The sequence below is a fragment of the Schistocerca piceifrons genome, chromosome 2 (assembly GCF_021461385.2).
Source record: "Schistocerca piceifrons isolate TAMUIC-IGC-003096 chromosome 2, iqSchPice1.1, whole genome shotgun sequence".
Taxonomy (NCBI): domain Eukaryota; kingdom Metazoa; phylum Arthropoda; class Insecta; order Orthoptera; family Acrididae; genus Schistocerca; species Schistocerca piceifrons.
The window spans coordinates 853,314,343-853,332,966 of record NC_060139.1 but is presented as its reverse complement, the minus strand read 5'-3'; positions in this window follow the sequence as shown (position 1 = coordinate 853,332,966).

Here is an 18,624-nt window from a genome sequence, read left to right as displayed (position 1 = left end):
TTTGCGGATGATAGGCTGTAAAAATGGTTGGTAGTCATACAGCTGCCAGCAAAAATAACTTGTTAGCGTCATGTACTGTATGTATGAAACTAAATATATTCGTTTTCCAAACTACTTTTCTGGGCCTATTTTTCGCCATAGCAGGAACATAAATATTTCATGTATCAGTTAAGTAACATTTGTCATTAACACTATACACGGTCCAATCACTTTAAAGTGATCACCGCTTATGTTCGACGTCAACGTGCTATAACCACTCGCACACAATCTAGCAGTGGACTGTATATATTGTGGTTGGGATGGGGAGGAGACATGCGGTCACGCGGAAAGCTGCAGTCGGCGTCGTAATGCGTAAGCGGAGCGATTTGTCTGACGTCCAAAAGGGCAGGCTTTCAGACCAAGGATGGAAGCGTTTATTACTATTCGCGCTTCTATGTGGTTAAAGTACACCGTGCATGACAAAATGATGCTGCCAAAACCAGCCTAGGTGATTTTGGTGTACCGCGGGCCATAGGTCACAGGGGTAAACGACGACTGCGTAGATGTGTAAGGGCGAACAGACGTACAACTGTTCAGCAGTTGACAGCCCATATGAAGCAAGGCGATAACGACAGTGCCTCCTCAGCGACAGTTGCCGTTGAAACGTCCCCTTAGAAAAATTACTGAATTACTGTGCTGGTAAACCCCTTACGTTATTTGATTTTCAAACAGCTGAGCAGAACTAAACGTACTCAGACATTTCTCTCTTTACTTATTCTGATCAACACTAAACTGACACACAATATTTTTAGCGCAATGCAATCTGACTTTCAATAATCCCTACAAAAGAATGGCCCTGACTAACAACAACCTATACCTTTCATGAATCACTTACCTCACAAAAATCTTCATTAATCGAACTACTGCAATACAGCGAGCACCAATACTGCCAGCTAAATAAAAGATTCTAACTACTGAAGTCACTAACTACTGATAGGCATAGTTAGCAAATGAACGATTTTGATAGAGAACTTTATTGTCGCACCTCGTATGAGGCAACCACGCGCTGGTGAGTAGCTCTGCCAACTGAGGTCGTAGGAAGTAGATGATTCCAAAGTTAGGACCCATTTCCGGTCGATTCACTACTGAATCCGTTTCCTGCGTTCTGCGACTAAGAGTTCTGTTTTATACGAAGCAGATTCAAGCAATCTGTATCATCCGATTGTTCTATACATGAATTATTAGCTCTGCACACTTCAGTCGTACCGGAAGTGCTCTCCGCCACAGACTTTCGGCATGTTGATGTAGAGTGTTCGTATCGATTGGGTCCCGTAATGTTCCGTGGAGGGAACAGTGAATCGAGTTATGCACTTACAACCGCTCCACATGCGCAGAATTTTACGGCTAATGGAGGGTTTTATTAACTTTAGAAATCAGTCCTCGACACAGGATACCCTAACGCGGCGCTGGAAATTTCATTCGTCCTGCCTTCCGGTTCGCCACAGATAATGAATCCGCAATGGCATTCGTAATAGTATTACTGCCGGTAGCTAGAGTGGCTTTCACATCTTATGAGTGAGAAGCGCTGCGTATTCTGATCATGGCTGAAAGCAATGCAGCTCGGATTTCACGAATTGCCATCAGCGGAGGCCTGGTTCAAAGCCCGGAAATTTTGTCACAGCAGCCTTGTAACCCATTAGAGTGCTCTCGATGCCAACAAAGTTAACGGTACAATAAAACTGTGGAACGGAGGGCAGAGTCTGTTCGCAGGTCGCGTGTGAAAGCTTCAAAAACGGCCTGAACAGCGCTCAATGGAGCCGCTTGTTCTTAGGTGCGCAGCATGTTCTAGTTTTCATGCGCGCGCTTCAGTAACATTGGAAAACGAGAAACACCGTCCAGACAGAACCGCGCACGAACGAACGCTTTCCATTAATGTACCCACGCAGCGCCCTATACCGAACCTCTTTTTCTTAGTTTTGCCATACGTACAGTGAAGAAAATAGCTCAGAAACGTTAACTTGTTCACGGAATGTAATGGAGAATATCTATTTGATGTACACTACCTGACTGAAAGCATTCGCACACTCCTGTGCAATGCAGAATTGACTACTAAATGTCAAAGGAGGCGGATGGACCAGTATGAAAGCAGATGGGGAGTTTTTGTTGTCTGTAGAATAGTTACGCCAGGAGAGTTCAGTGACTTCGAACGTTGGTTAGTCATCAGATGTCTTCTGAGTAACAGATCCACGAATACATTTCATTCCTCTTACAGCTGTCTGACTTCAGGTGATGTTATTGTGAAGTGGGAGCACGCAGAAACAACCACAGCTAAAATGGTTCAATGGCTCTGAGCAGTGTGGGACTTAACATCTGAGGTCATCGGTCCCCTAGACTTAGAACTACTTAAACCTAACTAACCTAAGGACATCACACACATCCATCACACATCCATGCCTGAGGCAGGATTCGAACCTGCGACCGTAGCAGCCACAGCTAAATCGAGACCAGGCAGACCGCCTATACTGACCGACGGGGAGTCTCGAGCATTGCAGAGGATGGTTTAAAAATGGGGAAGGAATCATTCCAGAGTTCTCAAGTGCTACCATCAGTCTAGTTAGCGTAGTGACTGTGCGTAGAGAGCAATAAAGAATGGAGCTCCTGATAAGCCACATCTTCTGTACTCAGTGCTGAGCAATGCTTGAAGTGCTGTAAGAGTGACAATGGACGACTTGAAGCGAGTGATTTGTAGTGATGAATCACGCTGTAGCCTGTGAGAATCCGACGGAAGGGTTTGGGTTTGGTGATTCACCTGTCGTCATGTGTAGTGCCCAGAGTAAAGTACGCAGGTGGTGGGGTTAAGGTATGGGGGAGATATTCCTAGGTATGGGGCGGTCCCCCTATTGCACTTAAGGAAACGATAACTGCAGAACGGTATGTACACATTTTACAGCATATATTACACAATAAAATTCTGTCGTCAGTTGCACAGTTACTTTTATTTTGCTTTACCGGTTTCGACAGGTTAATCTGTCGTTCTCTAAAAACTACAAAATTTGGGATAGTATAAATTGTAAGAACTTAGCTATGCATTGATGTACAGTGTAAGAAGTGTGTTACAAAATCTGACTTAATATTAGTTTAACAAATGTTAATATCTTCTTCACGGAAGCATAATGTCATGACATGTCAAAAATAGTTCACATTGTGTGTGATAATTATAACCACAGATTGATAATTTATAGTTAATGTGTCACATTTATGTACACAGCCAATTTGTTGTGCCTGCAACAAGGAAAGTATATAAAAAGTATAACTAAGGTACATAAAATAAGTTATATATATAATACATTTGAAAGACATCTGACACAGTTAGACATAAGCTCACATTAATATCTAAAATGAATGTACTCATTTTCATCATTTTAGAAAGGATGCTATACGGTCCAAATAGTTTCTGTTTATTAGTGCAATCTGATCATTCAAAAATTCTTTGGATTTTATTTGGGAATGTTTATATATTTCAAACTCTTGCAAAGGGTTCATTTTGTTGCCCTTATCAACTACATACAGCGTTTCCATGTTAATCAAAAGTTGAGGAAGGAGAGCGTGTTTCTCGATTTTCAGATGTTCTACGCAATTTGACTTACATGAATTTTCACCGTCTTTGTTGAGCAAATGCTCACGTAAACAGGTCTTGAATGCCCTCCCTGTACGTCCGATATAAAAGGTCGGCCGTATATTACATTGAATTTTATTGCTCCAGGTTTGAGAAACGATGAATATGTACAGTTTTGGTCCAGGTTTGAGCAACGATGAATATGTACAGTTTTGGACATGTCATGGCATTATGCTTCTGTGAAGAAGCCAATATTTAGTAAGATTTTGTAATATCCTTCTTGTTCTTTACATAAATATATGGTCAAGTTCTTATGCTGCATATTATCCCACGTTTCGTAGACTTCAGAAGATGACAGCGAATTCAAAATATCTATGCAAGTGGCGACTGAATTTTTGAAATGCGTAACGTACCACAGTTGCTGAGACAGTAACAGCTATAAATAAAATCATCTATTTTACAGCTTTGTGCACTCCGTATAGTAGAGAAAGAGTTTAGAGACGGTCATTGATTGTATCAACAAAACAGTGCAACCTGTTATAAAGCAGCATCTGTGAGGCAGTGGTTTGTGGAGAATAACATTCCGGGAATGGGCTGGCCTTTCCAGAGTCCCGGCGTGAACCCATTGGAGCACCTTTGGGAGGAGTCATAACGTCGTCCTCGCTCACGACCTTCTCCGGTTTCGGCTCTCGAGGAAAAATGGCTGTCCACTCCTCCACAGACTTTCAGAGGGCTTATTGAAAGACTCCCCAGCAGAGTTCAAGCAGTCATATAGGCGAAGGGTGGACACACCCCGTATTAATGTCCACTAATCGGTGTTAGGATAGTTTTTATCAGGTAGCGTGCATCGGCTTGGAATAGCCATCGGATGAAGCAGAAGATGTATGCTTTGGACCGATATATTAATGATACTTACCTGGTACTAGGTAAGACCTCGACAGAGTTTGTTTGGCATTGACATTTTTTAACTGAGTTTCGTCTCCTCTTACGAGGTTGTGTCGGTTTTTTATTCTTTTCCATGCACCAGTTGACACGAACATGTTTCTAAGCTTCGGGCAAATAGTACGAAACAACCGGGAACAGATGCTTCTCATAGTGAGATGCTCATGCAAAGTCGATTGTACTGCAGTCTTTGATAAATCCGAGGAAACCTCCATACCTTTGTTAACCCAGTTAAATCTCACGACCCCTCCTCACAGATTCGCGTCTGCCAGACCCTGTCTCGTATTTTCCAGTCTTCACAGCAGCTCTGCTGAATATCTCAGTAGAGTACCACTCTGGAAGAAGGGCTGCAGTGAAATAAAACCGAAATACTGGCGCACTTGATGGTGAGACTTTTCAACCATTTGTCGTAAACCTTTCTTAATTTTGTTTTCAAAAAGTGTAACCGTTCAGGACAAATATTCGGAATTGTATGAGGCCTCATTCTAATGTGACACCCCAAATGCCAACTGCATCGACTCCGATAATGAGATTGGAATTGAATAATAACGTTTTCGTATTGTTGCAAATAAAAAGCCGCAGGGGCAGAAATTAATTTGCGCGAATGAAATTGAGTTTGTGCTGAACTGAATGTCAGAGTACCGCTTCGAACATCATTTACAGTGGATTAAGTGAAGGAAGAAAAAAAGAGCAGACTCATTCTGGCGTTACCGTATTTGGTGCCTTCTTTATTGTCAAACTTCTTTGGAATCTGAGAGGTGCTTCCCGGTTTTGATTCCCCCGAAATACAGCGGCAGTAATCGAGCTGTAGTACAAGCCAAAATTAAATTACTGTTTTTGCATTGGACGAAATGACATAGTGGTAAAGAAACTACGGGATTAAAAATCCCCATCCAGCCAACTAGATTTAAATTTTCAATAGTGTACATAAATAGATTAAGACAGTGCTGGGTTGGTTCATTTGGACAGGCAACGTCGATTTCCTCCCACTTTCTCGCTCCACAGAATGGGTAATAGGATGTGTGATAAGAACCATACCACGTGGATGGCTGGGTTTATGGCAAAAGTCAAACGCGCTGTCTACCGGATGTGTTTCGAAAGAGTCCTCACGCGCCTTTTTTCTGGTGTTTGTGAAGGAATTCTACACTTTCGTTTTCGCGATAATGGCGTGCGACCTAAACTACACGTGCTAGGGGGAGTTTCGTGCCATGTCCCATGTCCAGAATGTAGTTTTACCTCCCATTAGAAACAAATTTTTGTTTAAAAAGGTTGATCATGTTCCCGTTGTACAGTGCGCCTTGAAGTATGCATGGAACAGTACTCAGTGCAAGGAAGTGGGTTAGTACAGTTTTCGATAGCCATAAAGAGTCAAGGCTTTTACAAACGACGTATGCATATGTGTGGTTCATGCTTCAGACACACATACTCGTTACTTTTCTGGTGGTGGAAGTACTGTTTTACTAGCACCACCAGTTACACGTGAACTATCTTTTCCCACCATATGTGGGGCATACGAACGTATCCCTTCGGAAAGTGCGGTGAAATGTGGCGTTAATGGGCTAAGGCAACAGACGACCGACGCGAGTAGGTTTGCTAACACCTCAACATCGTCAGCAGCGCCACTCCTCGGCTCTTGACTGTATCGGTTGGACCCTTGACTACTGAAAAACCACGGCCTGGTCAGATGAGTTCCGATTTCAGTTGGTAAGAGCTGATGGTCGGGTTCGAGTGTGGCGCTGACCCCATGAAACCACGGACGCAAGTTGTCAACAAGGCACTGTGCAAGCTGGTAGTGGCTCCATAATGGTGTGGAGCTTGTTCATATAGGATGGATTTGGTCCACTGGTCGAACTGAACCGATCATTGACTGGAAATTGTTATGTTCGGCTACTTGGTGACCATGTGCCGCCATTCATGGACTTAATGTTCTCAAACAACGATGTAATGTTTATGGATGATGATGCGCCTTGCGCCAGCCTGTGTGGCCGAGCGGTTCTAGGCGCTTCAGTCTGGAACCGCGTGACCGCTACGATCGCAGGTTCGAATCCTGCCTCGGGCATGGATGTGTGTGATGTCCTTAGGTTAGTTAGGTTTAAGTAGTTCTAAGTTCTAGGGCTTGATGACCTCAGATGTTAAGTCCCATAGTGCTCAGAGCCATTTGAACAATTTTTTTGATGCGCCTCGTTTCCGGGCCACAGTTGCTCGCGATTGGTTTGAAGAACATTCTAGACAATTCGAGTGAATAATTTGACTACTCAGATCGCGTGATATTAATCCCATCGAACATTTATGGGACATGAACGAGTGGTCAGTTCGTGTACAAAATCCTACACTAGCAAAACTTCTGCAATTATGGACGGCTATAAAGGCAGCATGGGTGACGACTAATTCTGCAGGGGACTTTAACGACTTGTCGAGTCCATGCCGCGTCGAGTTTCTACACTACGTCCGGCAAAAGGAGGTACGACACGCTATTGGGAGGTATCCCATGACTTTCATCAACTCAGTGGTAGCACAACGTGTACATGACATTAAGAGTAAACATACTCAAATGCATTGACAAATATATTTACGTGCCGTATAAAAGAATTTAATACATAGTACTGGGACACATGAATTCAGTCTTCGCGTTCGTGCTTAACGGAACACAACTACCGTTACAAAAAGTAGCTGCCAGTACTTGCCACGAGGTGGCGTGGTTATGTGGCGTTCGGGTCTTGAACTAAAAGTCTACGGAAAAAACAGAATAGTGTCAGGCCACTTCTAAAAACAATAGGTGCAAACCTATTTAAGAAAAATTTTAAACGTCTGTAAACTAAAGTATTTCATGAAGTCCATCAGGTTTTCTCGGCGTGATAGGTTAATGGTATGCTCCGCGAGTTGAAAAATGGTTCAAATGGCTCTGAGCACTATGGGACTCAACTGCTGAGGTCATTAGTCCCCTAGAACTTAGAACTAGTTAAACCTAACTAACCTAAGGACATCACAAACATCCATGCCCGAGGCAGGATTCGAACGTGCGACCGTAGCGGTCTTGCGGTTCCAGACTGCAGCGCCTTTAACCGCACGGCCACTTCGGCCGGCTGCTCCGCGAGTTCATTTGGGTTGTTGTTTCCATATCACGCACATGACCTGACTAGTCGTCTTCTTCTGGTGCCATTAATTAAAGCATATGATTCCACGAAGAGCTGATGGAAAGGGTCGAAGGGAGGACAGGGGAGACCTGTTGGAATGGCCACAAACAAGTCTCATCCCATACACATAACACCCAGCGAGATACAGATCTGCCAGATTTAAAACTGCAAAGAAGAATCCACTTTAGCTTCATTATCCAATTCGGATGGGGGGGGGGGGGGGGGTACCAGGCATAGGGAGAAGTATCTTTACTAACTTATAGTGCTTCAGCACCAACAAAAAACTGTACTACAATGCATTATCGTACGAAATATATAGAATACATGCATTTGCAAATATAATTAAAAGAGTGCTAACATTCTAAACTTGTAACTAAATTTTCACCTAATAGCCGCAGTTCTCCTACGCGACTTCATGTCGCAACTTAAATATGAAAATAATATTTCATTTTGTTGTCGAAAGTTTACAAAATCATCTTTTGTTGGGACGGCGTCATTTGATGATCTGTTAAACTGTCTTCCTCTTTAACAACTACCTTGTACACAGTGCCCGATTTCTGTTGCACATTGCTCTTCTAGCATCAGAGATCCTTCTGGTGCTGTGTACAGCATATACTGTATATTCGTGCAGGGCGAACCTGAACTTCAGCGACAAAATTTCAGAGGTTGTTCAGGGACATGTTCTGAGTACTTTGGTATAAGGGATCCGTGATCGCCTGTGGCTCTTCACAGACTAATTGCATTTCGTTTTGACTAACACCAATTTGCACAAGAATATCTGCATTGCAGTGCAAATTTCGACGCTATGTGTTTCTTGTTTGCAAACAGACCTACTCTATCATCGTGCTTACTGTAGACAACGGTAATCATCACTTTACTGTTCGCCTTCAAGCTTACATTACTGTTCGGTTCTGCCTTGAGTTTGATTTTCTGTCTGTGTTATTTGTGCTTTAACACTGATGCTTAGCAGTATGGATAGGTATCCCTGAAAAATTTCAAAAATTTTGTCTGACGTTGGCTACACCCTGCCGGTTTCACACTACGGCAAAGTTTCTGTTGACTCCAATGTACCAACCACTCTGCACTCAATATTCCAAAACCACATTCAGTTTTGCGTCGCACTCCGGAAAGACATCTTAAAACTGTTTGAGGAAATGTCTTAAGAATCGATACTTTTAATCTCCAATGAATAGATAAGTAGTCAGTTATAGAGGAGAGTTTGGCGATTTGTTAAGGCTCCCTATATGCGTCGAGCGAAATACACTTCGAAATGTTACTTTATTGTAAAATACTGCTCCAGAATTTTCTGGACTTTTTTACTAATGTATACTAGCTAATCGTTCTGCAAGGGTAATCGGATTACTTCTGACTTTATTCCAAGCAGGTTGCAGTTTGTGCCTGAGGTGTTGTAAAATGTAGCTAGAGATCTAAATTGATTTCTTGAAGTTATTGTCGAATCTCAACTGGACGTATGTGTAACTGTGCGTACGAGCGTTTGATAGCGACTTGTTTTAACATTCGAAGTATTTTTTCTTTGTGCTGACTTTGATTTTATTACAATCGTACAGTCTTCTACAGTATAAGAAATACGCTTTTGTTTATTCACGCAGTCAGACTATCACATATTTAAGTCAAAAGTCCGTATCGTGAGTTTGCCATGACGCAGTTGAACAACACTGCTTAAGATCATGACATCTCTTAAAACATAATAAGACACACAAATTATAAAAAAGGTACAGTTTATTATACATAAAAACAGTGAATTAATAAAGTTTATTCAAGGTGTTGTCTGTCAGTCGTGAAATCGTTTGGCATTGCCAGAGTTCCAGTTCCAGGTGTTTCAACAAATCTGAAAATTTCGACGTCCGCAGTTGCCAGGAGAGTTTTCACGCTGAATGTTCCGCTGTGTGTCACGCTTTTCAACTGCAGGAGGACGTCCGTCGTCGATACATGCGTATCACCGTGACATAAAATCTGCATAGGCTGATTTGTTCGGAATAGCACTGTGTGGCTGGGACGCAGCGAAATAGCTCACCACAGGACTATCCTAGCGACAGTAGAGGTTCGTCATTCATCGACGCTCTGGTTTCTTAGTGATGCCGTCAATGTCACAAAAAAGTATGTGTTCGGCACTCTGTCGTACTTACGACTGCCCGTAATATGCGCGTCCTTTGCAAGCCTCTCCGTTAGTTGTATTATCTCCGTTAGTTTGTATTATCGCGAAATAGGGGAGGTAGTGTCACAGACGTGATACGTGAATTGGAGTGGCAATCATTGAAACAAAGGCGTTTTTCGTTGCGACGGGATCTTCTCATGAAATTTGAATCATCAGTTTTCTCCTCTGATTGCGAAAACATTCTGTTGCCATCCACCTACATAGGGAGAAATGATCATCATCATAAAATAAGAGAAATCAGGGCTCGCACAGAAAAATTTAAGTGCTCGTTTTTCCCGCGTGCCGTTCGACAGTGGAACAGTAGAGAGACAGCTTGAAGGTGGTTCATTGAACCCTAAGCCTGGCACTTAATTGTGAATAACAGAGTATTCACGTAGATGTAGATAGATGTAGATGTAATCCCGAAAGCGCAGTGAACTTTTACCCAAGTAGTTTTAATTGTGACGTTGTTCTTGTGTAGAATGTCCACCTGGCTACATTACCTGTAACACTAGCGGTACTGTGTGTTGGACTATGGTGGTGCTACAGTATCTGCAGTGCAGGCAAGTAACTGTGCAGAACGACGCTTCCCGCTCGTATAGCAATTTCGGTGGACTTCGGACAAGTGCGTCGCTTTGATCCCGCCCCTCGCTACACTATGCTTTTGCCCTGGTCTGCTGTGCTCTGCTGTGCTGTGCAGCGCCGCCCCACTATAATCTGGGGCTTTGGAGGGAGCAGACACCTGTGTGGCCCACACAAATGAGCTGCGGCGCGCCTGTCTGACGCGGCTGCTTGCGGCCTTGAACCCCAGACGCCGAGCAAGGCCGCCTCCAACACAGCCGCCGCGTCTACTCATCTCTGTAATGTACCAGCTCCTCGGAATACACACTCACACAACATACCAAACACATCATCATCCTCATCATCCATCTAACATCCATTAGTATAAAAATGATTTCTCTACTTTTTTTCGTGCATTGTGGTCTTCAGTTATATGCACCATTTGCACCTGCGTATTTTTTTAAGTGTCATCTACGCACTCTAATAGGTCGTCGTCTTGGTGTTTTCTTATTTCTTCGAATCTACCAAGCAACTCCCTTTTTCTGTCTGTCATCGATTCAGTTAGCTATCTACCACTCGCACCTCCAGTTCATTTCCGTCAGTGTCGTACTTCCGCCTCCCACTCCTATCTGTTCCCTGATCCATTTGTTTCACTGTCTCCTAGTAATTTCCAACATTCATCTCTCCATTACTAACAGATCATCCACTCAGTGTTTGAATGGTTTCCACATTGGAGGTCATGTCTCACTGCTATAAGTCACAACAAGAGTTGTAAAACTATCGTAGACTATTATAAGCAGGTTTTCCGAGTAGGGTTGGTCAGCTAAGATCGTAACCGCGTTACCTGTGCCTTAGGTGTGGTCCATACTATCGATGTTACCTCAGTTCGATCGCTTTGTTTGAGTATGCAATGTGTTACTAGATTCCTCTAGATATCGGAAGCGGTAACCGTATAGAAACTGAATAAGGATATATAAAAGGCCGCGTAACCTACAGAGCTTTTTTATTTATAGGAAAACTGAAACTTAATTTTTAATTCAGGTTGTTCGAAAATTATTGATTTGTAACATGGAACACAGGGCTGTAGTAGTAAAAATAAAAAACAATACAAATTTATCATATAACGTGAGAAAACCCAGGTTCCTCAAAAAAAAGTAAAATTTTAAAAAAGCGGAAAACAAAAACGTATCAAACATTGCTTCAATACTTCGTCGAGCTTACATAAAACATGTTTCTGTCATTCGTTGAAAACTTTCACACGTATCAATAATAACAGGAAAACCTTGTCTATTGTTATCATTGAGAATGTTCTACTGAGTACAGCGTAACAATACACAAAACAACAACAATAATTCTACAGATTTCTTTACGTCTGTCTGTGTAAACTGCACTTGGTTACATAAAAATGCAGAAGTTACCCAATCAACTAATTTTTATTACTTATAAAATGCAATTTATATGTTGTAGGGATATAAAATAAACAGTAGACCAACAACTGATTGATCGGTTCTAATTATGTCCAAAACAAACAAACAAAAGAAATGTCGTCGGCTCCCACTTTCTCTCCCACACATTCATTTATGTTTCTTTCCCTATCAATGCTACCAATTCTAACGGTAGTACTACCATTTACTACGTCATTTATGTACGACAACAGGTAATACATGGTTATTCGCAAGTACCTCCGTGATATCGGAAAACGATGGCGGGAAAACTACAAGACACACAGGAAATAGTTACATAAGAGCATCGTTCCAAGACCACCCCTCTTGCAGCGACTTCCACTGGAGTTAGATGAGAAACTCCGTCGAGCTTCCCTGCTTAATTGTAACGAGACGTGCTGCTCTTGTTTGGATCTTCTCTGTTTCGTTTATCAATGGGGATATTGAATGTTACCTCTTTCGTGAAGAGGCTATACTTCCTGGGAATTCTTCCAGTGACTTCCACTCTGGCATTTGCCTTACCTACGATTATTTTTTGTGGTAGTTTCACGTTAAATCACACCTTACGCATACTCCACTGGTGCCAGTGATTTTCTGTAATCATACAATGACGGATTTCCTATCGGTTTACGCGCAATACGTTGTACTGGTTTATGTTGAGGGTCAACTGCCAATTCCTGCACCAAGTGTCACTGCTCTGTAGTTTCTTCCGCATTTCGGCACAATTTTCAAACATTGCGACTTCTGTGTATACAACAGCATCACCCGCTAAATCTCTTATGGAACTTCCGACGTTATCCACTACCGGTACGTCCTTTATACGTGTATACTGTTAAAAGTAATGCACTGTAACATGCGCGTTAGCTTCTTTTACGTCTGCAGATTTCATTCCGTGAAGAATAACATTGTGTATCCTGTTCACTAGGAACTCTTCAATGCAATCAACAAACTGATCCGATTTTAACTTCTACCTACATGCCATTCAACAAATAAACTGTGCTTTAAAATAGCAGACCGCACAACATTAACATAACTTCACAACACGTAATAAACTGCAACACATACTCGGGCAAAACGTAAACAGACAGATAAACACACAATATCAGGCATTTAAAAAGCAATGTACAGTAAATTATACGCTACCCACATTTGCTGGCTACAAGATATTCATGTAAAACATAACGGTTTATTTGACTCTGTAGGGGATGTTTTAAAGTTCAGTTCTATGCCTCTTAGCAGTGCCAATTGTTGCATTAGATCACTATATATTAGAACATATGCAGCTAGTTGCGCAAAGGAAAGTCGCTGTTCAGATACATACTTCACTGTATTCTAAGCGTAACGACTGAATGCCAGCAAGCGCTGCAGCGGGGAAACGCCAAGCAACACGTACCGTGGCCCGTTGCAACCTGCGCTGCTTGCGCCACACTCCTCGCACACAAAGTAATCCCTTTCAAAATGACAGATTTCACACGTTCTAGGATTATAAAACGAATTACCATGGCTCTAAATGCTAACTTTGTTCTTAATAAAAATATAGTTATTCTATTTAAAATAACCGGAGAAAATTCTCCTACAACGCGTGGCGTATGGACACAAACATGCTCACAGTGCCTAATAATTCAGATTTCGGGTGAAACAAATGACGTGCGCAACTAATATCTTTGCGATCTTCAGAATCTCAAGGATGATGTCTGCTAGGAGCTACAGATATTGTACCGTTACAACGCGCGAAGCCTGCTACGTAGGCAAAACTGCGAGAGACTTAGGAAACAAATACAACCAACACATAAATGTCTAACACACAAACAGTTACGTTAAATCAGCAATAGCCACCAACATTAAGGACGCTGGAGACCAATACCACGATATCGTGAATGATCTTCATAAGAAACATAAAGTAAATAAATGACCTTTTTTGAAGACCTAGAAGTTTTCATTCATGACCCAGTACAGGGTAACAGGGTGCTAAATAGTAAACAAGAAAGTAATGTTTTTAATGCAACATGCTTGTTTTGTTTATTAATACTCGTGAAGACAGTTAAATGAAAGAAAAGATTATCTTAACAAAGACAGTTAACTGAGAGAAAAGTTTGTCTTAACAACATCAAATAATCAAAAAATACTAAATAATCATACTAAATAATATATGGCATGGCACAGGTTCACTTATATTAAAAAACATTGTATTTTAAATGTCATAAGAACTGAAATAAGTTTCATGTTAGCAATTAAGAATCTTTCGAATCTAAGCAAATGAATGTGAATGTGATGGTGTGTTTATTCTTGTGCTCTGTGTGCCAAACAAATACGTGTGCAGCAAAAATGTAACAAAAGAAATCATTGAGGTCACACCTCCTAGCAGATTAAAAGTGCGTGCCGGACCGAGACTCGAATTCGGGGCCTTCGTCTTTCGCGGGCAAGTGCTCTACGAGCTGAGCTACCCAAGCACGACTCACGACCCGTCCTCACAGTTTCAATTCTGCCAGTAACTCGTCTCCTGCCTTACAAACTTCACAGAAGCTCGCCTGCGAACCTTGCAGAACTGGAAGCATCACTGACATGACTGAAACAGATAACTCACTTACGGTACAGATTGATACAAATAAGCCTTTCCATACGGGGATAAATTTCAGTACATAACCTCATTCACACATGCGACAGATAGAACTCATCACATGCCGAAAGAATATATAATAAAAAATTAATGGGCACGTAACTGTAAAGCACCTGATCACGTCAGCACGCTGCCGAAACGCGTCGTACTGATAAATAATGGTAAATAGTGACTGAAGTGTAAAATAATAAGTAAATATTGCTGTGAAAGCTATGCTGAGGTGGAAACGATGGTGTCTGGAACAGGAAGGTGCGAGGGTGCGTTTATGATGGTCAAGAGGCTGGATGCAGTTGCTGGAGCCTTGATCCAACAAAATGATATGGAGCTAGGATAATAGCTGCTAGGATGGATAAATGTCAGCATGGACCTCTGGATTAGGAAGTGTCCTCGGGAAATAACATGGCGGGCTTGAAGGTGGGGGGAGTGATCGGGAGTTATGATACAGGCGTCTGACCAGCCGAGGAGTAAAGACTGTGGTTTGGAGTTTATGTGTTATATATGAGATATCTGAGGTGACAGTGGGAATTTTATCAGCTGTTAGAAGATGCTTTTACGAGGTGGAAGGCGAGGAGTAGTAAACGGTGAGATCCAATCTGCTTTGGCGAAGATGAGAATGGGTCGGATAAGGCTGTTATTAGTGTAAAGGCTGGTGGAAAGCTGTAATCCTCATCTGCAACCTGTTACTAATTATAGTAATTTTAGTCAGTTGTGGTTTTTTTCGGTTGGTAATGAGGGCACCTGGCGAGTTTGAAGTCGGACGTTAGTCGGAGATATTTTATTGTGTTAGCAAGATGATATAAACGGTGAGCTGCAAATCATGGAGAAGGAACACCGTACGATTATTGAGGCTCACATTTAGTGAGAACTGGGGCAAGAATTCAGAGCTCTACATCCGTAGCAGTCTTGCGCAGCCTTTAGGTAAGTTGAGAAGCAAGTACAAAGAAAGTGGACCCCGACAGACCCCGGTAGTCGAACTTTTCGCGATGTTCCCAGCGCTCATGACGTGTTCGCCAGACGGCGCTTGCGCCTGCCTCTGGCTGATGAAGCGCAGGCGACCTGCAGCACAGCCGGCGCTCGTTGCCTGCAATTAGAGGCGATCGTTATCCACGGCGACGTCAAACGCCGCGGCACGGCGGTGTTCGATGAACTCTTTTCAGATATTCCGGACCTTTCTCTCTATCAAACGCATCGCGTTGTGCGGTCCCTCTTGGTTCGTCTCTTACGAGTAAAATACCTATTTCGTTCTGTCGTGTGCCCCCGACTGACACAGGAACGTTTTGGAGTTCAGTGTTTTGTTTAACCCTTTCGCTGCCGGGTGCGCGTCGATAATGCGCCTGTGACTAGCCTCGCGCATAAATATCGTGAAGTTCTGCATACGCTTATCTTGATTTCAGCTTTTTTAGTTGTGGGGCATCAAGGTCTGCCGAAATAGGAATGGGACTACTCATGTATTGTGTGGAAAATTTTGAGGGCACCGGGAGCCAGCTGATAGGAGGTTTGTCGTCATTAAATTCACTGGATTTCAGATCCGCCTATTATCCAAACAACAGTTTCTTTTATAAATGGCCAGTAAAATCTGTAAGCACAGCTACTTCTACAGCTTCAAAATCAAATGATGTATAATAGCAAAATTTATTTTCGCATCATCCTTCGAGTATAGATATAGGAGGTACCGAACACAATTGTGGAGAAGCGAAATTTGTGGCACAACATGACTAGAAGAAGGGATCGGTTGGTAGGACATGTTCTGAGGCATCAAGGGATCACAAATTTAGCATTGGAGGGCAGCTTGGAGGGTAAAAATCGTAGAGGGAGACCAAGAGATGAATACACTAAGCAGATTCAGAAGGATGTAGGTTGCAGTATGTACTGGGAGATGAAGAAGCTTGCACAGGATAGAGTAGCATGGAGAGCTGCATCAAACCAGTCTCAGGACTGAAGACCACAACAACAACAACATCCTAGTCAGTCGTGATGAACAGGACTGTGCAGTAAGGAAACAAGAGCTTCGTAAATCTCTTGCTACAAAATTACTGGCCATCTTCTTCCAGTGAGACATGTCTTGATGCTTAATGATCGATAGCCAATCCAAAATCGCAGTGCGCTCGCCTATACGTACAGACAAGTCTTGAAACGTTACCTTCGCCTCGGCCTGGAAACTTCGATGGAGTCGAGAATCCAGGCACTGAGTGGCGCACGGAAAAATCACAGGACTTGCTGCTGCGCATATTTAATCGGAAACTTTTATTGTCATGTTGTTGTTGTTGTTGTTGTTGTTGTTGTTGTTGTTGAGGTCTTCAGTCCAGAGACAGGTTTGATGCAGCTCTCCATGCTACTCTATCCTGTGCAAGCTTCTTCATCTCCCAGTACCTACTGCAACCTACATCCTTATGAATCTGTTTTGTGTATTCATCTCTTGTTCTTCCATTACGATTTTTACCCTCCACGCTGCCATCCAATACTAAACTGATGATCCCTTGATGTCTCAGAACATGTCCTACCAACCGATCCCTTCTTCTAGTCATGTTGTGCCACAAATTTCTCTTCTCCCCAATTGTGTTCAATACCTCCTCATTATTTATGTGATCTACCCAACTAATCTTCAGCACCACCTTTCAAAAGCTTCTATTCTCTTCTTATCCAAACGATTTATCGTCCATGTTTCACTTCCATAAATGGCTACACTCCATACAAATACTTTCAGAAACGACTTCCTGATACTTAAATCTATACTCGATGTTAACAAATTTTTCTTCTTCAGAAACGCTTTCCTTGCCATTGCCAGTCTGCATTTTATATCCTCTCTACTTCGACCAACATCAGTTATTTTGCTCCCCAAATAGCAAAACGCATTTACTACTTTTTTGCCATACTCGTAATAATTCTCTGCACTGCTACACTTGTAAAATTGGTCTAAAACTGGCTGACCTCGCTTGCAGCAGCGACACTGGTTGAAAATTTCCACTGCTGCTATGCCAGAGACAAATGCCCTGTAGCAGTCTAACTACTTGAAGGAAGATTACAAAATCCGACCAATGGATTCGAAAATGTATGGCACTAACAGTTCATACACCGCATACAGCTGGTTCCTTGCAACTTGTGCCTGTCATCTCCACAGGAAACGAAACAGGAATACATTTCAGTGTTAGCCGGTTAGACGACACAAAAAAAAACACTTCATGTTTGCACAGAAACAAATTAAGTTTACTGGCTTGAGTTACATCCGGGCTTGTCTGTCATTTTAAATCAACATCAGCTCCAGCCAGCTGCTGGCTCCTTGATCCGATATAACGCCTGGAGCTAACGCGCCTGTGCTAGCTCTAAATCGAACCACTGGACGACAAAACCACAGATATCTCAATCAGAATTACATATTTGCATAGATTAACGCCCTTCCGATTCTTACACATTTCGAAAAATAAATTGGTTCGTCACTAACGAAATAGTCTTAGAAACATCACTTCCGCCTCAAATTGCTCAAGACTAGCATCCTGCTCCCTGCGAGGAATGTCGGCCGAATCTCCAGTTTTACGAGCCCCAGGCAGCTTCCCGAAATTTAATATTTAGCCTTCTCAGCGAAGCAGACACTGAAACAGTAATCAGTCATTACCACTGGGCATCTCCCATTCCCACTCAAAAGCAACAGCTTCTTCCTCCCAGAGCTTTTCAAAGTCTGTTTCCAACAGGAGCTCCAAAATACCTGCCGGCAAGGCAAAATCAGTCGCTCTTAAAGCCGGCGCGGCAACAGCCTTGCGGCAGTGGATACACCGGTTCCCGTCAGATCGCCGAAGTTCAGAACTACGGGCGTGGCAGGCGCTTGGATGGGTGACCATCCGGGCCGCCATGCACTGTTGCCATTTTTCGGGGGTGCACTCAGCCTCGTGATGCCAATTGAGGACCTACTCGACCGAATAGTAGCGGCTCCGATCAAAGGAAACCGTTGTATCGACCGGGAGAGCGGTGTGCTGACCACACGCCCCTCCTATCCGCATCCTCAGCTGAGGATGACACGGCGGTTGGATAGTCCCAATGGGCCACTTCTGTCCTGAAGACGGAGTGCAGTGCTAAAGCCGGCGTAGGAGGCACAGACCTGTTGGGACGACGCTTTTTTTTTTTTTTTTTTTTTTACTGAACAAAATCACGTAGCAAGATTGATTCATGTTTAAAGTTCGGCGCAC